A 23498-nucleotide genomic window follows, 5' to 3' on the forward strand; every position below is an offset into this window, starting at 1 on the left:
TTTACTCCAAGTAGAAGTGGAGGAAGAAGTAGTTAAGGGCCCAATGATTGCTTGGGCACAAAATGTAGGTCATAGCATACAGTTAGAAGATTGGGAGAAAATTTGGACCAAGAACTGCAAATTAATGTTATCAACAGCGTATAAAGAAAATTTAATCAAGATGTTTTATAGATGGCATTTGACACCGGTGAGATTGGCCAAAATATACCTGAATATGAAACCGCAATGCTGGAAATGTAAGCTCACAGATGGAACATGCTATCATATGTGGTGGCAATGGCCCAATGTTAAAAAATACTGGGAAAATTTGAAGAAATGGATAAGAGAAATTACAGGGCATGATACTGAATTTAAGCCAGAAACTTTTTTATTGAGGCTGATTAAAGGAAACCTGAAGAAACCTATCCAATATGTTGTACAACACATATTAACAGCGGCAAGAATTGCTTATGCCCCAAGCTGGAAAACAGATGAAGTACCTTACGAAAATATGGTAATAAACTAAATACTTGATTGTGCCAAGATGGATAGGTTTATGAGAAAACTTAAAGGCAAAGAGGAGTCTGAGTTTTATAGGGTTTGGAAAATGTTATATATATATCTATGGTTAGATAAGAGAAATAAGTTTTGATATGAAAAAGAATTGTAAATATAAGTAACGCTTGACACAGAACTGTTAAAATGTAATTTTCATATGTATTTTGAAAATAAATAAAATTTACAAAAAAGAAGGACAACCGAGTCTGGATAGTGGACGTGGCAATATCTGGAGACAGCAGAATAGAAGAACTGGAGAAGAGAATAAAATGCAAAGACCTGCAGATATCAGCAGAACAGCTATGGCAAAAGAAATAAAAAAGTAAGTGGTTTAATGGGAAAACATCTGGAGCACCACTTCAACCTCATCCAAGTTTCCATCAGTCAAATGGCAGCTTTGCTTGGGACAGCTTAAATCCTGCACTAATACTTTTCATGACATCAAACCACAACACCTGCCTGTCTCAGGTCCTTGGGAAGGACTTGATTGATGGATAAAGATGCCAAACCCAGGGTGATGAACCATAATAACAACTTCACAAAATACAAAGACCCGCAAATAGAAGTAGAACAACTGTGGCAAAAGAAAGCAAAGATGGTACCAATAGTGACAGGCACGTTGGGTGCAATTCCAAAACATCAGGAGCACCACTTGAACCCCAATGGCATTGACGCAATCCCCATCGGTCAATTGCAAAAGGCAGCTTGCCTCGGAACAGCTTCCATCCAGCAACAAGACCTTGAATAGTATTAAACAAGGACATCTGCCTTCTTAGGAAGGACTCGATAAGGTGGACCAACATGCCAAAATCCAGTCTAAACATCTGCATTGCAGTCATGCCACCGGCACTGACACACTCATCAACAGTCAACTGCAAAAGGCAGCTTGCTTCAGAACAGTTTCCGCCCTGTGATGAGACCTTGGACCACATCAATCATCCACATCTACCCATCCCAGGTCCTTGAGAAGAACTCTGGACAGGCGGACAAAAATGCCAATTCCGGTCTAAACATGTGGCCAACTGTGCGAAGCACAATAATTCCATTCTACAATGAAATTTAGTTTTAAGTGGTCATCGTCAACATAATTACTATGGGCTGCAAGAAGAGGAAGTGTTTCCCAAAATAAAACAAATCGCATTATAGTTCAGGTCGATATGGTAGATTTAGATTAAAAATAAAAAAATTCACTCAGTGTAAACCAGCTTTTTCTCCAACAATATGCCCTGCATGTAAGCTAGAGACCACAATTCCTATCACTTTCAGGAAGCACAGCCAACAGGTATTTTAAACTGATCTTAAAATCAATACTTTTGGCCAAGTTTTATAAAAGTTCAATGAAAGACAGGAGTCTGGACTGCCACTCCACCCATTCTTATGGATTTGAACACAAGGCAGCAAGGGGTTTTTCTGAATACAGATAGTCCTCGGCTTACAAAGTGTTCATTTAGTGACTGTTCAAAGTTACAACAGCACTGAAAAAAAACTAACTTAGGACCGTTCTTCACAGTTACGACTGTTGCAGCATCCCCATAGCCACGTGATTTACATTCGGAGGCTTGACAAGCGACTCACATTTACAATGGTCCCAGGGTCCCAGGATCCCCTGTTGCGACCTTCTGACAAGCAAAGTCAACGGGGAAGCCAGATTCACTTTAACAACTGTGTGACTAACTTTAACAACGGCAGTGATCCACTTAACAACAGTGGTAAGAAAGGTTGTAAAATGGAATAAAATTTGCTTAACCAAGGCCTCGCTTAACAACAGAAATGTTGGGCTCGATTGTGGTCTTAGCTCAAGGACTACCTTTATCCATTGTGTTTTGATGGACTAACCGTTCATACCCTGGCTGTTTTATTTGGTTGGAACACAGCAAACTCAGAATCTTACATTGGAGCCACTTAAATGAGTTTTGTTCGGAGCCCAAAACAAAACATGTTTCTAATTTCACGCTCACCCTTATTTTAGAGGCTGCACTAGAGGCTTGGAAGAAGGGCTGTTGTGGATTTCAGTAGTTGGCAGGAGAAATACGTCAAATAAATAGATACTCATCTGTTTGTATGCTCCTCTCTCTCGTACCCCTGAGCTCACTCAATATTTTAGCCCAAATTCCAAATGATGTCGGCTTTCCTTCCTTCCTTTGATCCTTCCTTTTTTTTTCTATCCTTGTGCTATGCTGATCTTTTACAGACTTAAAGTCTTCGCTGCTAAAGGCTCAAGGAAGAGGATTCGATATCTATCATTCCCGTCTGGACCAGCAAGGCAAAGGATCAAATTGGGGAAAATTCTTGATTTGCCTGAGTATTTTCTTCTTTTTCTGTGGCAAGGGTTTAAACAAACTCTCTTGCAATAAATACTGCTTAGCCCCACGCTTGGAGGATTTCCTGAAATAGAAGAACTGGATGATCTCATGCCTTCCTTCTCATTGCTTAAGGTAGGAATGCTAGGATGGCTTCGAAAATACACAATTTAAACCCATTTCTGAAGCAACAGCGTTTCTCTAACCCACTCTTTTACTCTCTGTTTGCATCCAACTGGAACAGGTAGTCCTCAACTTATAACTACAACTGAGCCCAAACTTTCTGCTGCTAGGCAAAACAGTTGCCACGTGAATTTTGCCTTGTTTTATGACCATTTTTTGCTTCGGTTGTTAAGTGAATCACTGCAGTTGTTAAGTTAGTCACACGGCCATTAAATGAATCTGGCTTCCCCCCATTGACTTTACTTCTGGGACACTGCGACCGTCATAAATACGAGCCAGTTGCCAAGCTTCCAAATTTTGATCAGGTGACCTTGGGGATGTGCTGCAACGGTCATAAGTGTGAAGAATGGTCATAAGTCACCTTTTTTCAGTGATGTTGTAATTTCAAATGTCACTAAGTGAACTGTTGTAAATCAAGGACCTTTCCCAGATACTATCCCTGAACGTTAATTACTAGAAGAAATTAACAAAGGTCTCTCAGATATTTCTTTCTCAAAAGCTGCAGGAGAACCAAAGATTACTTTTAAATCAAAATGTACAGTATTTTCGCTGCCAACAAATGAATAGCTTATGCGACAGATGTGTAAGATTCCATATTTCACTTTATGTTTTTATTTATCCTGTTTTTTTTTTTTTAAGTTGCATTCTTGCGCTATGAAGTGAAATTCTCAAGAAGGACTCCGGCACACAAACATACACGCACAAACACACACAAACTATTTCAAGGACACCGTTTCAGAAGAAATGCCCGTTTGCTGGCTCCAATTATAGCAAGGCCTGTAAACTCAGAACAAAATTTGCTAACAGGCCATTAAGCGCTGTTTGCAAAAGCCACATTTCTGGAAAACATATTCAGGCTGCTGTTTGGGGGAATAGATGCATCCCAGATGAGAAACGGTCCAGGCAAACTTTGGCTAAAGTTTGCTGTGAGTTTTCACTCTTAAGAGAAAGCAAATTATTTTTTGCCAAGGTAAAAAAAAGTCCAAGGAAGACGCTGTGGGGCAGTTTGAGATGTTCTACTATTGACAAAAAGGCTGCTCATGTTTATTCAGCCACTGTATTCAAATATCTCCCTGAAAATTTAGATACATCCCTTGGGGACATTCATTTGAGGCAATTGCAACTACAGGTATTTCTCGACTTGCAACAGTTCATCTGGTGACCACTCAAAGTTACAACGGCACTGAAAAAAAAGAGACTTCTGACCGTTTTTCCACACTTATGACCATTGCAGCAACCCCACAGACATGTGATGAAAATTCAGATGCTTGGCAACTGTCTCATATTTATGACGATTGCAGTGGTCCGGGGTCATGTGATCAGCTTTTGTGACCCCCTGACAAGCAAACTCAATGGGGAATGCAGATTCACTTAACAATTATAGCAATAGCACTTACACTTACATACCGCTTTGCAGTGCTTTTACAGCCCTCTCTAAGCGGTTTGCAGAGTCAGCATATTTGCCTCCAATAATCTGGGTCCTCATTTTACTCACCTCGGAAGGCTGGAAGGCCGAGTCAACCTTGAGCCTGGTGAGATTCGAACTGCCAAATTGCAGGCAGCTGGCAGAATAGCCTGCAGTACTGCACCCTAACCACTGCGCCACCACGGTTTATTAACTATGTTAATAACTTAACAAATGCAATAATTCACTTAGCAACTGTGAAATCATAAAATGGGGCAAACCCACTGAACAATAGGTTTCACTTAGCAACATAAATTTTGGACTCAATTGTGGTCGTAAGGTTGCAATATTAGCTCCATTCCTTTTCGGTGTCTAACTAACAAGTGCTTGCTGTTTCCGTTGATCATCCACGCGTTATTGGTATGTCAAGGATGTAGTCATCATGTCTACTTCACAGATGGGAATGTGAAAAACACTAAGGACACTAGTTTAATTCTGGAAACAACAAAAACTATCAAGAAATTATCAGAAAAGCCAGGTCTTAAGTTTTGCCCAACTACCCTCACAAAAGCCACCAATGGTAAATAAAAGGGATAAATTGATCTATAAACATCTAAGGGTGCAGTTCCAAGTTTCCGGATCCTGGGATGCTCTTTTTTAAAAAAAAATGGACAAGGGTCACACAATGTGCCTCTACAGCCCTGGAAAGATTTTACCATTCAAAAATATTCCTGCAGCTTGCAAGATCTTTCAAGCTAAGATAAGGTAGTCTGTCAACTGCGAACTGAACCTGGCTGCGGCCATTTTGGAGGCTTCGGGGTGCCACAGTGGGAAGAAGGGATTCGGGGGGGGGGCATAGTTTGATGGGGGTTTGTAGCCAAAACAAAATAGTTTCCTGTGGAAACCAAGGTCATTCCAACAGATGGCTGGGGGGAGGAGGAGTCCAGTTACCATGCAACCAGTCAGCACCTTGATTGGTCAATGTGACTGATTGTTTGGGGAAAGGGGGAAGAGTTTCACTTTTTAATCAGGGTGCGGAAACTTTCAGAATCGGTTTTCACCAGTTTGTGCTGATATGTTATCTCCAATCAAATTGTTCTTTGAGAAACTTGCCTGCCTTGGATCTGCTTTCTGTGGAGTTATTACTTGGAACCCTGACATAGTCCTTGATTTACAACAATTTGTTTAGTGACCGTTAAGTTCCCACTGTCAACCCTGAAGCTGATCTGACCGAGGCCATTTTGAGGCTTCAGTGTTGCCTGGAGCTAAGGGATACGGAGGAGGGAAGATAGCTGGGGGGTTGTAGTCAAAACAAAATACTTTCTCCTGGGAGCCAAGGACATTCTCACAAGTGGTTGGAGAGAGGAGGAGTGAAGTTGCTAAGCAACCGGACAACACTGTGATTGGACCCTGTGATTGATTGATTGGGGTAGGGGAAAAAACTTTTACTTTTAAGGTGAAAACTGCGGGAATCTTCAGAGTTGGTTTTCAGCAGCCTATGCCAATATGATAGACCCAATGAAATTGTTCTTTGAGGAATTTACCTGCCTTGGAGTTCTATTTGCTATGGGTGTATTACTTGGAATCTTATATTTACAACTTTGCAAAGTTTAACATTCTTGAAACCACCCCAAAGAAAATTTATTAGAGCCATATTGATGGTTCCAACAGGTGCTATCTTACTGTGGAAACAGGTGTGGGTCCGTTGAATAGGATAAAGTGAATCTGGTAGATAGCTGAACTGAACTACAGGTTCAACACCTGACAAATGTTTTTAATTTTTCTTAAACTCAAAAGGAAGACTTGATGGACCAATAGATATAGATATTTAACAGAATAACACAGGGTTTTTAAAGTCACTTTTTTCAGTGCTGTTGTAACTTCGAACAGTCACTGAATGAGTGGTTGTAAATGGAGGACTACCTGTATATAATCTTCGCAATTTCAACTGCTTTGTATGATCTCTTTTTATGTTTTGATTGTACTGTAAGATGTCCAGAATCACTGAATCGGTGAAAAGGGCAGCATAAAAATTTAATGAATACATAAGTAAATAAATGAATTCTACTTCATTACTAACTGGATGCTAAGTGGCCGCAGTTGTGAAGCCATTCCTACCCTGAAAAATTACATATTTCGGACCGTTTCCCCAAGGCTGAAGATTTATAATCTTTCCTGCTCCTTAACGAATTCCAGCAAAACCTTCTATTAAGCTAGTAAATCACCCGTCATTCAGTTCAGGCTCCCAGCCAAGGAGAGTCCAAGCAAATTTCTTTTTCAGGAAAAGAAAAAAGGACGGAGCCAAGATGGCTAAAATAAGCTGAACTAAATAAATAAAAGGCTGCAGTAGATACAGCAGGAAAGTTAGCCGTCTGCCTCATCTGGCTTACAAACTTTAGTATGACTAAATGAAAGATTTTTAGAGGAACGGATCAGTCTTGGCTATTTTTAAGTATTTTACAGAAATCTAAATGGCTTTGCCATTTGCAGAAAGAAGGCTCAGGAATCTTACTGTAATGCAGGAAAAATATATCCTGGTGAGTGCGTTTTCTTCTTAATATCCATGCCTCCGTGGAGTGTGAGTGTGTGTGTGTGTGTGTACACACACGCATGCGGGATTTAAAATTAGACACTGGGAAGGAATTTTTTTTAAAGAGGTTTTCATGCGTTTGCTTATGTAAAGCTACACACAAAATTAATGGAAACAACTGTCATGGAGATAAACCCATTAATTCTTCAAAAGGAAGTGGAGCAAACGCTTAGAGCAAAGTCCTCAAATCAAAGCAATGGAGGAGACCATCTCTGACCCATATCTTGTGAGGTTTTAGTTGTACTATATATAGTCTTGTTGCTTACAGAAAGTGCAGTCATGTGCAGACAGTTTGGTGTAGTGGTTAAATGTTGGCCAAGAGAAGCTAGGACACTGTGAGTTCTAATCCTGCCTTATGGATGAGAGCCAGCTGGCCACTTACCAGGAGGTGGGGAGTTCTAGCCCCATCTTAGGCAAGAAAGCCAAAGGGTGACTTGAAGCCAATCACCAGGAGACAGGGAATGCTAGTCTGGGCTTAGGTATGAAAGCTGGCTGGACGACTATGGGCCTTTCACCAAGAGATGCTGAGTTCTAATCCTGCCTTATGGGTGAGAACCAGTTGGGTGACTTTGAGCCAATCACCAGGAGATGGGGAGTTCTAGTCCTGCCTTAGGTATAAGAGCTAGTTGGGCGACTTTGAGCCAATGGTTAGGAGATAGTGAGTTCTAGTCCAGCTTTAGGCAAGAGAGCTAGCTGGCTGACTTTGGGCCAAAGGAAACGGTGAGTTCTAGTCCCACCTTAGGCATAAAAGCTGGCTGGGGGACTTTGGGCCAGTCAATCTTCTCAACTCAACCCACCTCAAAGGATTGATATGGCCAAAACAAAGAGAAGGGAACATTATGTATGCTTACCATCTTGAACTACTTATAAAATAATAAAAAGGCGGGATGAATACCTAATAATAGATACATATGGTGCTTTTTTTTCATTTAGGTGTACAGATGCACGTCAACTCTAATGCACGTGAAGTCTGCCATAAAGCCTAAACGTTTAAATCCATGTGCCTGTTATAAAAGACATGTGGATTACACACGATGAAGAGGGAGAAGAGCTTTAGCAGATTAAGGCAAAGCAACTTGGAGGATCTAACAAAGACCACCATTGTGCTGGAGCAGTCATTTGAGGGACAGCTGCCAAATGAGACTTTCTTCACCGTATTAAATATCAACTGATTAAATCTGTTCGCAGGTTGAAGAAGGCAACTTGAGCACCTGTCACAACAATGACATCATTTTCAGCCTGTTCAAATATTATGATAAAAAGCGGTTTCCATATGCAGATCCTTTTCTTTTCTCCAGAATGCTTGCAAAAAGACCCTTAACAAAAGCTTCGGCTCCTGCTTTCAGTCAGCAGCAGTTCCATTTTGCTCAAATCAATACCTGCAGTTAAACTCAACCCTGTTTGGTTGAAAAGAACCAACTTCAAGGCACAGGCTAGGGTTTTTTTTTTTAAAAAAGGTATCATCCTGAACAAAGATGTTTATATGAAAGAGCCCAACTGTATACAGGTAGTCCTTGACTTGCAACAGTTCATTTAGGGACCATTAGAAATTACAGAAAGAAGATTCCAAGCACTATGCAATCTGGCACAAATGGTATGAATGGATGGAGAACAGATATAAGATGTGAAGACTAACTGTAAGAGACCTTAAGAAAGTGATTTGTAAATATGTAAAATATATAGAAATATATGATAGAATTAATTATTGATAAAGATAATAGTTATTGATAGTTGTATATTAAATGTATTAAGACTTATAAGCTAACATATTTATCATGTCAAAATGCTGTTGAAAATGTGACTATGATTTGAGTTGTATTGGTGAAAAACACAATAAAAATCTATTAACAAAAAAGAAAAGAAATTACAGCGGCACTGAAGGGACAGTTTTTCACAGTTACAACCTGTAATCCCCATGGTCACATGATCAAACTTCAGGTGTTTGGCAACTGGTTCGCACTTATGACCATTGCAGTGTGCCACGGTCATGTGATCACATTTTGCGGCCTTCTGACAAGCCAAGTCCATGGGGAAGCCAGGTTCACTTAACAAGCATGTTCCTAATTTAACAACTGCAGGGATTCACTTCACCAATGTGGCAAGAAAGGTCGTCAAATGAGGCAAAACTCACTTAACAAGTTTCTTACTTTGCAACCTAAATTCTGGGTTTAATTGCTGTCATAAGTCAAGGACTACTTGTATTTGAAAAGAAGCCAAGAGAAATATTGCTACCCAGATGACTCCAGGACCCTATGCCCACTACACAGAAGTCAAGGTCAAGCATTTACAGGTCCTCCCTGACTTACAACCATTCATTCAGTGACTGTTTGAAGTTACAGGGAGACTGAAAAAAGTTACTTACGACCGATCCTCACGCTTACAACCTCCGTAGCATTTCCACAGACACCTAATCCAAATTCAGGTGTTTGGTAATGGGAATGTATTTACGACTGCTGCAGCATCCTGCAGGTCCCCCTTTGCGACCTTCACAGTCAGCTTCTGACATGCAAAGTCAACAGGAGAACGACGGATTTGCTTAGGGACTGCTAGTTTCACTTAATGACTGCCGTGATTTACTCAACAATCCTGGCCATTGTAAAATCAGGCATGGTTTACTCCACAATTTCCTTGCTTAGCAATGGAGGGGAGGGGTTTTCTTTTAAAATTATTTCAATATTTTTTACTGTGTATTATTTTTTCCATGTTGTATTTTTTATTGTCCGTAAGCCGCCTAGAGTCACTTGGGGTGAGTAGGCGGCTATACAAATTCTCCACATAAGTAAATAAATGGAAATTCTGTCCCCAGCTGTAGTCATAAGGCGAGAACTACCTGTAGCTACCGGACCTCCAATCGCAGGTAATGATCCTGATGTATATGTCTTAGGAAGGCTGGACATACCACAAGCCCACACACACATATACGTAAGACACACATACAATTAGTAAACTGAGTCTATTCCAAAAGTGACAAAGAGGCAATCAAATTCACTGAAGCAGTCCATGGTACAACTAACCGGGGGGGGGATCCATCTGTATTACTACATCCCAAACCAAAACCCACCAAGACTGGAGAAGAAGGAAGAATATTAAACTGCTTCATCCCATAGTTGAAAGAATGATATGTATCCACGGCAGGAATGTTTGCGCAACGCAGCGGTTAAGCGTTGGGCTGGCACAAGGGAGCCCCAGTTAATGTCCACCCTCAGCCACGAGAGCTTCTTAGGAGTCTTCTGGCCACGTATTTGCTTTCAGAACAACCTATCCCACCGGTTTGCTGTGCATAAGGTGTGGGGGGGTGAGAGAAATACAGTATCTAGGACAGTGATGGCGAACTTTTTTGTTGTGGTGTGCTGAAAGTGCACGCGCCCTGGCACCCACAATGCAATGCGCCCTGCCCCCTGCGCATGCGCGTAACACCCCTGTTCCTTTACCTGCACTGTGCATGCGCGCGCCTCCCAGCTGATTTTTGGTCCGTTTGAGGCCATTTTCGCCCTCCCAGAGGCTCGAGGGAAGCCTCCGCAGCCTCGGGAGGCTGAAAAATGGGCTTTCCGGAAATACCGGAAGTGCCCGTTTTCAGCCTCCGGAGAGCCTCTGGAGGCTAAAACGGGCCCATTTCGGCACTTCCGATATTTCCGGAAGGCCTGTTTTTCGGCCTCCCGAGGCTGCGGAGGCTTCCCTGGGAAGGCATATGCATGCGCAGTGCAGGTAAGTTGGGCTGGGGTTCACATGCCCGCACAAATGGCTTTGTGTGCCACCTGTGGCACGCATGCCATAGGTTCCCCATCACGGATCTAGGACATCCTGAGCTCCTATCTGAAAGGAAGGATATAAATCTAACGAATAATTAAGGATCCACTGACATTTGTGTATCCAAAGGAGCGTTCCAGATTATTAGGGGCTGGAGACTAAAACATATGAAGAATGGTTGCAGGAATTGGATGTGTCTAGTCTAATGAAAAGAAGGAGTCGGGGTGACATGATAGCAGGGTTCCAATATCTGAGGGGTGGGGGAATGCCACAAAGAAGAGGGAGTTCATCTATTCTCCAAAGCACATGACGACAAGAAAAGAAACAACGGATGGAAACTCATCAAGGAGAGAAGCAACCTGGAACGAAAGAGAAACTTCCTAAGAGTGAAGACAATTAACCAGTGGAACTGCTTTGCCTTCAGAAGTTGTGGCTGCTCCATCACTGGAGGTTTTTAAGAAGAGGCTGGACAGCCATTTGTCTGGAATGGTATAGTGTCTTCTGATTGAACAGAGGGTTGGACTAGATGAGCTCCAAGGTCCCTTCCAACTCTGTTATTCTATAGCACTTAAGACTCCTATAATGCTTCACAGGCCTTTTACATTCCATAATGCTTCACAGCCCACTTTGAGTGGTTTACAGAATCAGCATATTGCCCCCAACAATCTGGGTCCTCATTTTATTGACCTCAGAAGGATGGAACACTGAATCAAGGACTTAGGATTGAACTCCAAATATTCTATGTGCTACTACACAAATCAGGGAACTGTCAGTCAAAGATCTGTTCATGAAAATGCCTGTCTATAAATATCAAAGGAATAGAAGGGCTTCAATCCATACCAGAATTTTATCCCCCATGCTGGCTCCATACAGTGCACACTGGTGACCTGTAAGGTCACAAAATTGCCTTCTTTTACTGTAGACTCTGCGTAATGTCTTCCAAAGAATAGTAAGTATTGACAAGAAGCGTCAGAGGCCTGGGATCTAATGATCTTCTGAGGACTCCATTTGTCCTGCTGACATAATCTTTTATAGAATAGGTTCCATTATAGTTTATTTCTCCTGCCTTCCCTCATCAGGCCAGCTTTCAAAAGACAATTAGCAGACTTCCAGAAGAGAAATGGAGTGGGGCCAACTTACTATTATAGCACATACAAAATAAATCAATATCCTGACATGAATTAAACAGACCAGACAAGCATTCAGGAAACCATGTCCAATCAGCAATCAGCCACTGCTAACTAAAGCTCATATTCAGACAATTAAATTGCAAAGATCGTCTTTGAGGAACAACTCAAAGACCATGACTAGTTAAACAACTGCCAGCATCTTGTATTGATTTTAAAACTCCCATTTTGCCTTTAAATGCCATAAACCAAAGCATGGCTTTGATGAGATCAATTGACTGTGGAAGTCCATTTTGATAATAACCCGTTATTAACAATAAACGGAGCCCTCAAATATGTCAACATAAAAGGTATTCATTTAAAAGACTCTGGATTGGGAAGCAATGTAAGAAACAATTCATTTCTACATTTTGCAATGGCCATATGTGCAATGTCCAGGGTTTTTTTTTTTTTTTTGGGGGGGGAGGAATTACACCTTTAAAGACTGTCTTCTTATATGTATAAGCCTATGCAAAGTCAGTACTATCCATGACAGTGCTTCTCAACCTTGGCCATTTTAAGATCCGTGGACTTCAACTCCCAGAATTACCCAGGCAGCATGGCTGGTTGGGGAATTCTGGGAGTTGAAGTCCACCTGTCTTAAAGAGATCATAGTTGACAAACAATGCAGTAAGATCTTTCTTCTTCAAAGAAGATATTTACAATGGCAAGTATGTTATCCTTACCTAGAGAATTTCCTTTGCTATTAGCAATCAGGACCAAGTCTAATGTATTATTTATTTGTTTGTTCAATTTCTATAGTCACCCAATTCAATGAAGTGACTCTGATCCAAATTCTAAGTCGAGGTCCCCAAACTTGGCAACTTTAAGTCTTGTGGACTTCAACTCCCAGACTTCTCCAGCCAACATAGCTGGCTGGAGAATTCTGGGAGCTGACGTCCACAAGTCTTAAAGTTGCCAAGTTTGGAGATCTAACCTTATTTACCCACTATCGCTATTATTTTATTCATTCATTCATTCATTTCAGTTTATAGGCTTACCTATCAGGTAACAAAATTCTGGGCAGTCCTAACATTTAAAAAACAACAACGAAGAGATACACATTATTTTTTTTAAAAAAAACTAACGGTGGAGAGAAGAAACACAACAGAGTGTGCAAACACACATCTCACATCTCCCCACAGGGCAAGGATCAAAATTCACTTGACATAAACATTAACGCAATGACGGCCCGTGGAAGATCCTGGCTCGATGCCCCGAGGAATCTTAATTTATCTTTAGTTATACAGCATTATTCACTGCTTTAAACTTTAGATCAGAACATCATTTATCCTTCTGCCTTATATGTACAAGCGTGGCTCCCAAGCTGCTGTAGGTTGCGTCGAACGTTTTAGCATAAAAAAGCATTTCAAAGTTTTTTTTAAAAAAATGGACAGAAGCTCACCCTTTTATCGTCTTTCAAGCAAAAGTCAAAAGCTAATAGTCAACCTCAGAATAACGGACTGGTTCTTATGTGAATTATGGGCCAATTCAGACAAACCACAATTGCAAGTTTCCTGTGCCTGATATCCATTGGGCCATTCATAAGAAAAGGGAATAGGGAGTGTTGTTCTTTTGACTTGTGACATGGCGCCTGACAGAGAGGCAGGGAAATAGAGTTTCTTTTAAACCTTTTTTAAAAAAATAATAATAATAGCCAAGTAAGATTTCTGTATAATTAATTGATGTTTGTGGTTTTTTTCCTATGTCTAGAAATGATCCTGATTATTTAGTTCTCTAAATCCTATTTTAGCATACTCTATAGCAAGAGTCTTCAAACTTGGCAAGTTTAAGACTTGTGGACTTTCAACTCCCAGAATTCCTGAGCTAACATGACTGGAGGAGGAATTTTGGGAGTTGACGTCCACAAGTCTTAAAGCTGTCAAGTCTGAAGACCCCTGCTCTATAGGTAGCAGAGATATTCAGCAGGTTCTGACCAGTTCTGGAGAACCGGCGGAAATTTTGAGCCGTCTGGAGAATCAGCCAATCCCACCTCTGACTGGCCCCGCCAACCCCATCTCTTCTCCGCCTCAGCTGATCCCAGCTGATCGGCTGGGTCTCCTTTTGTTGCCCTGCACAGGAGAACAGAGCTGGAAAGCAGGTTAGTGGGATGGGGAGGGAAGGGGGATTTTGCAGTATCCTTCCCCTGCCACGCCCACCAAGCCACGCCCACAGTTGTAAAAAAAAATTTTTTGAATCCCACCACTGATTGGTAGTCCTCGACTTACGACCACAATTGAACCAAAATTTTCCTTTCCCAAGCAAGACAGTTGTTGAGTGTTGCTGCATTTTACAATCTTTCTTACCACAGTTAAGGGACTCGCTGCAGTCGTTAAGTTAGTAACACCGTTGTGAAGTGAATCTGGCTTCCCCATTGACTTTGCTTGTCAGAAAGTCCCAAAAGGGGATCATGTGACACACACACCCCCAGGACACTACACGCGTCCTAAGTACATGCCAGTTGTCAAGCACCTGAATCCTGTCAAGCATTTTGATCGTATGATCATGGGGATGCTGCAACAGACGTAAGTGTGAAAAAATGGTCATAAGTAACCTTTTTCCAGTGCTGGGATTAACATCGAATGGTCACTAAATGAGTGGCTGAAAGTTGAGGATTAGCTGTACTGATCACTTAATCCTAAGGACTGAGTTGACAGTCTCAACTGTGGCTGCTAAACGAGAACTACTATTGTGTTGTATTCCATTCCTAACCCCAACATAAATATGATTGGATGGATGGATGGATGGATGGATGGATGGACGGACCCCACTGAAATTCATTGCACAGCCACATTTGAAGAGAATCCTGCTGGCTGACAATTAACACACTCAAGGCCATGCCCAGGGAAAATGTGAGATAATTACAGTTTTAAGGAAGGTAGGATGCAGGAGATGTTTCACACACACACACACACACACACACACACACACACGGTAAAAAGCATGATTATGCAAAGATAGCAAAAATCAGGAGGAGTCTAGTAATACCCTTTCTAACCAATCTTATTCACAGGCATGCCCTTTTCAGTTCCTGATTCAGATATTTTTTTTGGCTAATGCCAAAACTCTTGCTACCTATGCAAAGATACCTGGCTGATTTATGATACTGTCACAAGGGAGCTTTAAAGCTGGTAATTTCTCTGGCAGAACAAGCTTCATCACTACAGTCAAGTGAGGCATGTAACACCAGGAGAGAAAAAAAAAAAAAGAGAAAGCCACAAATATGATATACCTTCTTCTCCTGTTTTGCACGCGTAATGTCAGCCTGGCCATCTATTTTTTTTTCTTCTTTCAAGCTTGCTGCCAGCTACCATGGAAACGGGGAGGGGGGAGGAGCAATGGGTATTTGGGAGGGGAAGCGTGCAGGTGGGGGAAGAATAAATATCCACTGGGCTAAGTGCTAAGGAATTATTACAGAGGAATTATGGAGTCTGTCAACTGCACCTCTATCACTGACTGGTTCGGTTCTGCAACCCAACAGGACAGACAGAGACTTCAGGGAGTAATTAGGACTGCAGAAAAAACCATGGCTATCAACCTGCCTTCCCTGGAGGACCTGGATCCTGCACCCTGAGTCAAAAAGAGGGCTCTGAAAATATCTACAGACCCCTCACATCCCGGACATAAACTGTTTCAACTCCTTCCCTCAAAACGACGCTATAGAGCCCTGCACACCAGAACAACTAGACACAAGGAGAGGTTTTCCCCAAACGCCATCACTCTGCTAAGCAAATAATTCCCTCAACACTCCAACTATTTACAAAGTCTGCACTACTATTATTGTTAATCTTCTCATTACTCCTTATCACCCATCTCCTCCCACTTGTGACTGTATGACTGTAACTTGGTCGCTTGTATCCTTACGATCTACATTGACTGTTTCCTAGTATGATTTGATGGCTGATTGTACCCTATGACTATTATTAGGTGTTGTGCCTGATAATTCTTGACTCTTGACGAATGTCTCTTTTCTTTTATGGACACTGAGAGCATTTGCACCAAGACAAATTCCCTGTGTGTCCAATTACACTTGGCCAATAAAGAATTCTATTCTATTCTATTCTATTCTATTCTCTTCTGGCATGCAAGAAAGCACAGAGCACCTGGACTAGAGACGTTCTCAAAACAACTTCCTGGATGATGATTGGATTCTGTCTGCCTGATTACTGGGGGTGGGAGGGCTCTGGGGTGATTTTCAATTTGTAATCTTAGCGCACCCTTGCTTCAGATCTTGCCTGATTTTGCTGCAAGATTCAGATCTTGCCTAGTCTTTACGTTCATGGAGTCAAGAGTTTTCTCTCCTGGGAAGTGACTGTGGGGCAGTTCTGACACACATCTTCTTCATGGCACTAGAAAATTGCACAAATTCAAAATACAGGGAGGAAATTGCTCCCAGTCTCATAAGAATATTACTATATGACATGTGTGAAATTGCTTGAACAGGTTTTCTTTCATTCCTAGTAAACTACCAGTTGGCTCAACCCACAGATATGAGGAAGGAAATACAAGATCATCTAGGAATTCTACATCAAAAGAGAAATTATGTTGAAAACAGACTGCGAAGGCGATGTTACAGATTTCCAAACCCAGGCAGATAGCCTGGATTACCAATTGGGTAATCTATACAGGTAGTTCCCGAACTTAGGATCACAACTGAGTCCAAAATTTCCATTTGCAAAGCAAGACAGTTGTTAAATGACTTTTGCCCCATTTTACTGTCTTTCTTGCTATAGTTGTTAAGTGAATCACTGCAGTTATTAAGTTACTAACATGGTGAAGTGAATCTGGTTTCCCCGTTCATTTTGCTTGCCAGAAGGTCACAAGAGGGGATCACGTGACTCTGGGACACTGCGACCGTCATAAGTATGAGCCAGTGGCTTAGCATCCGAATTTTAATCACGTGACCAAGGGGGTGCTGCAACGGTCATAACTGTGAAGACTGGTCCTAAGTCACATTTTTCAGTGCTGTTGTAACTTCGAACGGGCAGTAAATGAATGGTTGTAAGTCGAGAACTTTCTACCCGAAATCTTAGAATGGTAGGAGATGCTGTTAACAAAAAAATGTTCTCCGTTATACTTTCCATTCTGTAAAAAGGATATTCAGGCTGCCTTCCCAGAGAACAAAAAAAAGCCCTTAAAAAGATTCAGGAAAGGATGAAATTTAAAAGAAAAAAAAAAGTATAATCAGCAACTCTTTGAAAAACAAATGCCTTTTACAAAGACAACAGGCAATTCCTTTGTACTTTATAAATATTAAATTACATAAAAATAGAGTAGGGTTTCATTCAAGCATCCGGCCTGTTTTAATAAGGACACTCGGTTTTAACCTCAGGAAGAAGCAGGCTTGCGTCAAATTGGGGGTGGTGGGGAAGACATATAAGAAAATATAAGTCTCTGTGCCTAAGGTGGGATCAGAACTCGCAGCCTTGCTGGTTGCAGAGCCACATCTGCAGGCATTTCTAACTAAGCCACCTCACATGCCAGCCAGCCAGCTGTGACCGCCTCGGCAGGCAGGAAGTTCCTATCAACATCTCAAGGAAGATTATTGCAAGAAACCGGAAAGCTGAGCGCACACACCTTGAAGAAACTGCAGTGTGAGAACAAGCAGCTGACGTTTGAGAAATCTGGTTTTACCGTGACTGCGAGGAAAAAGATGGGGTAATTAGAAAATTATGGGAGTTTAACTACTTCATTTACCACAGTTCTACGCCGCCCATCTGACCTGAGTGACCAAGTTACTTTGCCTTATCTTGGACAATGGCAAATATTAGTTTCTGCATTTTAAATGTGAAACCATAGGTGTGAAACCATAAATTTGCATTTATTTAAATGTTTATTTTATTGTATTTATTTAGCTACCTGAAATTGAACAGGGTCTTTTCTTCAAACTGTCAATCATGTCAATATTTTAATGTATTATAGCCATAGACAGATTGATCAGTGGTCTCCAAACTTGGCAACTTTAAGACGGGGTCTCCCAGAAGTCTTAAAGTTGCCAAGTTTGGGACCCTGATTAGACAGATTAGATCAGGTGTGGAACTTCAACTCCCAGAATTCCTCCTCCAGTCGTGTTAGCTCAGGAATTCTGGGAGTTGAAGTCTACAAGTCTTAAAGCTATCAAGTGTGAAGACCCTTGGATTAGATAGATAGATGGATGAATGGATGTATATATTAAACGAAGGGCCTTCAAACTTGGCAAGTTTAAGACTTGTGGACTTCAAGTCCCAGAATTCCTGAGCTAACATGACTGGAGATGGAATTCTGGGAGTTGAAGTCCACAAGTCTTAATGCCGTCAAGTTTGAAGACACCTGTATTAAACCTTCAAGATGTAAAATTAACCTTCCCTATTGATATAGCAGTCCCACAAGTAGTACAAATTCTGAGCTAAAGTTACTGGTATGAAGACAATGTTTACCACTCCTGAGAAGGGTAAAAATTATCTTGAAATGAATCTTATCTGGCAGCAAGTCTGCTATTCACCATTCTTCGGCTTTAGATGTAAATGTTGCAAATTAAAAAAAGACCCTGCAAAGATACATGCAGGACCAAGATTTTCCACATTTTCCAGGGAGAAACTGACTTTTTAGTTGCTTTATTGCGCACTTCAACATTACAGATAGTCCTCGACTTACAATCATTTGTTTAGCGACCGTTCGAAATTACAACAGCAGTGAAAAAAGTGACTTATGACTGTTTGTCTCATGGCCACGTGATCAAAATCTGCATACTTGGCAACTGGCTCGTATTTATGACGCCTGATACTATCTGGGGTCAACTGATCCCCTTTTGCGGCCTTCTGACGACCAAAGTCAATGGGAGAGCCAGATTCACCTAACAACCATGTTACTAACTGCAGTGATTGACTTAACAACTGTGGAAAAAGAAAGGTCTTAAAATGGGACAAAACTCACTTAACAGCCTCACTCAGCAACAGAAATGTTGGGCTTACTTTGGGTCATAAGTCAAGAACTACCTATATGCTCCCTACATCAACCAGGCATCTAATTCTTGCAAATTATAATGGACAGGGGCTTGTGAGCAATAAAAGTGTGGCACGTAGTTCAGGAGCCTTAAGACTATCCTTCCCTATTTAAAAAATGATTTTGTAACCTAGAAAAATAGGGAAGAGACATTTACCTTTTAATTACCCAGAAGGGAAAACAAAAGATTAACCCTTGTGGAATGCCTAATAGAGAACTTGGGCCAAGTAGGCATCCTTCCAATATATTTGTTTATTGATACAATGCTTTGTCCACTTGAATCCCAAGGGACTGTAGGCGGTGCATAGGTCTAAAATGCGTTTTTACACAACATTTCATTATGTGATTTGTTAGTGTTGGCTACTTCTGCTGTTTTAATCTTGTTTATGTGCGGGAGGACTGTAAGATGAGCAGTTACTGGATGTCTGGAGCATCACAGCAGCCTAATAAAATAAATAACATTAAATTAATACAACATCTAATAGAAGAAACCACTAAGGTCCTAGTTCTCTCTGGAGGCCAGGAGAATAGGAGTCATCCTGTATTCCATCATATTCCTGAGACAGGAAGGAACCATTAGTGGACAGAGATGACCCACAAGGGGAGAGGCAACATTTACCTGCGAAAGATAACTTCTTGCAGGAGACGAGCAGGCTGAGTTGGAAGGTGGGGTTAAATGTGTCATTAGTTTGGAGTCGTTGCGTTGCCTCAAGAGACCAAAGTCCTACCCTCCCCACCCATGAATTCCGTTGACATTTATCTAATGCCAATTTAGCTTCATTAGTTGATTGGATTCTTGTACAGGTAGTCCTAGACTTAATTAATGTTGCTAAGTGAAACATTTGTTAAGTGAGTTTTGCCCCATTTTATGACCTTTCTTGCCATTGCTGATAAGTGAATCATTGAAATTACGTTAGTAATATGGTGGTTAAGTGAATCCAGCTTCCCTTTTGATTTTGCTTGTCAGGTGGTCACAAAAGCGGATCACATTGACCCCAGGACACTGCAATGGCAATGAAATCAGTTGCCAAGCATCCAAATTTGGATCGTGGGGATGCTGCAACAGTCTTAAGTATGAAAAACAGTGATAAGTCACTTCTTTCAGTGCCGTTGTAACTTTGAAAGGTCACCACACAAATGGCTACCTGTATGTATTTTTCTGCATATGGTTGCCCATTTTGCCATAGCAATTCTAGGTGGCTAACAAGATGGCGAGACACAAATAACCAAAACAAAAACTAAAATATACAGAACCCATAATGACCATCAAGTTAAAAAAATAAATCTGAAAAGGTAAAAGCACAACAGGTCACTTATTTTGGGTCCACTGAAATTTACCAAAGATGGCTGGGTGGAATAGAGAGGCACCACAATTCAAGGCAGCCCAATGCACAGGGAGGGAATTATAGTAAATCCAACACGCGAAAAATATAAAACTGACCATCCTATCGTGCCAGAATTCCGGAGACTTCTGACTCCTGTAATATGCAGATTTGTCTGACTGTAAGATAGATTATAAATGTAATCGACAACGGATGCCTACACAGGCTCCATTTCTAAACAAACACAGCAAATAAAATTACATATGCTCACCCAGGCAGCTTTATTCTGAATTTTAGAAAAGAGTTTTAGATGGTGGAACATTTTATGGGATGAAGTTACACCGATTAATAGGGGTAGAGAATGGGCATGTCAAAAAAAAGGAAGAGTTTTAATGAGGTCCTAATTCACCTCCTCCAAGACCCAATTCAACCTGTTTCTATTTCAGATCAGAGAACAGAGATAGGTCTAAAACTGAAGCTGAAAATAAAGGAGAAATCCACAATTTAACTGCAGATCTATTAACCTCCTGCAGTGTTGTTATGACTTCTACGGTGAAAGATGGTTTTATTTATGCATCCAAACAGTTGTGGTTACCAGTGGTAACCACGCAGTGAAGGAATGTGACTTCAGTTTATTTTATAGCTACTCGGGTTGTAATGCACACACATACATAGCATTTTAGGGCTCTTCAGCTTCAAGTCCCAGGAAAAAAGATATGTTTAGATTTAGGACCAAGTGCATCTTTCTAAATGGGGTCTTAGTTTTCCTTGTGAATTTGCATACCTTTGGCCCCCATCTTTCCTGGCCCTTAGCAAAAGCATAGGACAAACGGTTGAGGAAGAATAAATGTGACTAACTGCCTGTTGATGAGAAATTGATACGCAATGCCAGCCTACCGTATATCCTGCTTACAAATGTATTATTAATCTTTTATTAAACACAATTGCCGTACTCCACTTACCGGTCATCCTCCAAGAAAGACACAGGTTTCATTTAATCCACACTTTTTCTCTTACATACATTGGGAATTGTGTCTCATGGGGCAAACTTTACAAACTTCTGAGGTCTGAAAGCAATTCTGACTTAGTAGAAGCGACAATGTACAACTTTATTTTTGCTGGCTAGAATACAGAGTCACCAAGTTGGAAGGGACCCTCCTGCTGAAATGGTATAGGAGACCCTCTACCATTTCAGAAAAAAATGGCTGCGCAGCCTCTTCTTAAAAACAACTTCTGGAGGCAAGCTCTTCCACTGATTAATTGTAGTCACTGTCAACTTTTAGTAAGCTTCCGTCCATTATGCCCACCCACACCCAAATATTTTCAGCAGTATGAAACGAATTAATGCATTTGAAAGAGGGTTCCTACCTTGGCTTTTTTTTTCAGCATTTCATTCATCCTACTAATCTCTGTTATTGTGCATTTCCTCAGTTTCTGTATCCACTATAATGCACCCAGAAAAACCACAGCTTTTATCTGTATAAAAGACTATAATTCAAAACAAGATGAGAAAATCTATGTGGTCCCTAGGAGTTGAAAAGAACTGAATGGCCCATTATCAACAGGAAAACAATACACACACACACACAATGGCTCCAACTCCATGTCAAACCTTGGTCTGAACCAGTATAAGGCTTTCTGCCTGAACAGAGGGTTGACTAGAAGACCTCCAGGGTCCCTTCCAATTCTGTTATTCTGTTAATTAATACACAGGAGGTATGTATGAGGTATGGGAACGATGCCTAATTTTAGGCATGCAAAAATATTAAGACATGTTTTAGCTGAATGTCATTTATTTATTTACTTACTTACTTAGGCTTTATTTCAGATTTAATTCATCTCATTACTTTGTCCAAATAGGAGATGAAGTAGACAGGGGCGAGGGGTACTGTGATATAAAATACCAATTCACTGTATTTTATACCCCTTTTCGAAAACAAATTTAATTTAGTTTTAGTTTAGCTTAGTTACTTGTCATTGCACCTCTTGTAACGAAATTAAATGCCATCTTCAGTGTACATTATAACTATACAAATAAAACATAAACACACATCCTTTGCATTCTACTGTTGTATCATCTGCAAATTTAGCAATAGTATATACTAGCGTGAGTGGGAATGCAGTCATGCCCATAAAGAGTATTGGACTGCCATTTGTCAGAAATGGTGTAGGGTCTCCCGCTTGGGCGGGGGGTTGGACTAAATGACCTACAAAGTCCCTTCCAGCTCTGATTATCTGTTATCTGTTAAGTATAGAGTAAGGGACTCAACACGCAACCCTGTGGTGTACTATTTACTATTTTGTTCTGGGGAAAAATATTTCTCAAAACGACCACATTTCAAGACAATGCCAGCATTTTTATTCTGAACTGACGTGTATGTTTATATATTCAGATATAAAACTATCACTCCAACAGCCAGCCGTCTCTTCTTGTAAGCCTTGATTGTATACCTCTGTTCTCCATGTAAATACAACTTATTCTGATTAATGTTTTGCCCTAAATTCTGCAAAGGATAAAGGAGAAGGGGATAAAATTCCTCCAGCACACCCAATCCCACTGCATATGACGCCCCATGAATTACATTAAATGGAATTTTAAGATAGAAACGAAAGTGCATCAGATTCTGCCCAAATCACCAGAGGCTTAAAAATTAGATACCACCATCAATTCTGAAGAGAGGGAAAGCATACATGAATGAAGTTTAAACCAAGGACATGACACAATATTACCAACCCGGAATAAAGACTGCAATCTGCCTTTCTAGCCTAAATTTATTGTGGCTCCAGCAAATTTACATTCAAATAAAATGCTCCATGTTGTAATTTCATTTGCTTTCCCAGTTCTGGTGTGTGCACTGTCCACGCATTCAGAAACTGTTATGGGTGCTCTGAGCATGCTTGATGAAATGGAAAGTCCCCAGTCAACCTTCCTCTCCAAGCTTCAGTGCCCCTCTGCTAAAGGAGACGATCACTCTCGGCATTATCTTCAAAAATTCATAATATGCAGCAAGCACTCCTGGAGAGCCACTAATGTTGGTTTGGTCAAGGCATATGATTTGCAATTGCTTAGAAACAGGATTCTTAAAGTGTTTGCTACACATCATCCATAGCATTCTGGTTTATTTAAAAAAAAACATAGTGAAAACTTTCAAGCAACCTCCCAAACAGTAATTTTTCATTCACTGAACTGAATAATTTGGTCTAAAATGTCTTTTTTTTAAATGTAACACACACACACACACACACCCCCCACACACACTTTTGCTT

The 23498-nt window shown here is 40.9% G+C and overlaps 1 protein-coding gene across 11 annotated transcripts in view; it reads right to left on the minus strand.

Annotated features, from left to right (window-relative positions):
• LRCH3 (leucine rich repeats and calponin homology domain containing 3) overlaps nucleotides 1–23498 on the minus strand; it is a 115587-nt gene that overhangs the window by 86559 nt on the left and 5530 nt on the right. The gene's annotated exons all lie outside the window — the stretch shown is intronic.

The sequence above is a fragment of the Notechis scutatus genome, chromosome 4 (assembly GCF_049901735.1).
Source record: "Notechis scutatus isolate UNSWTSFEM ecotype Mainland chromosome 4, rNotScu1.2, whole genome shotgun sequence".
Lineage (NCBI taxonomy): Eukaryota > Metazoa > Chordata > Lepidosauria > Squamata > Elapidae > Notechis > Notechis scutatus.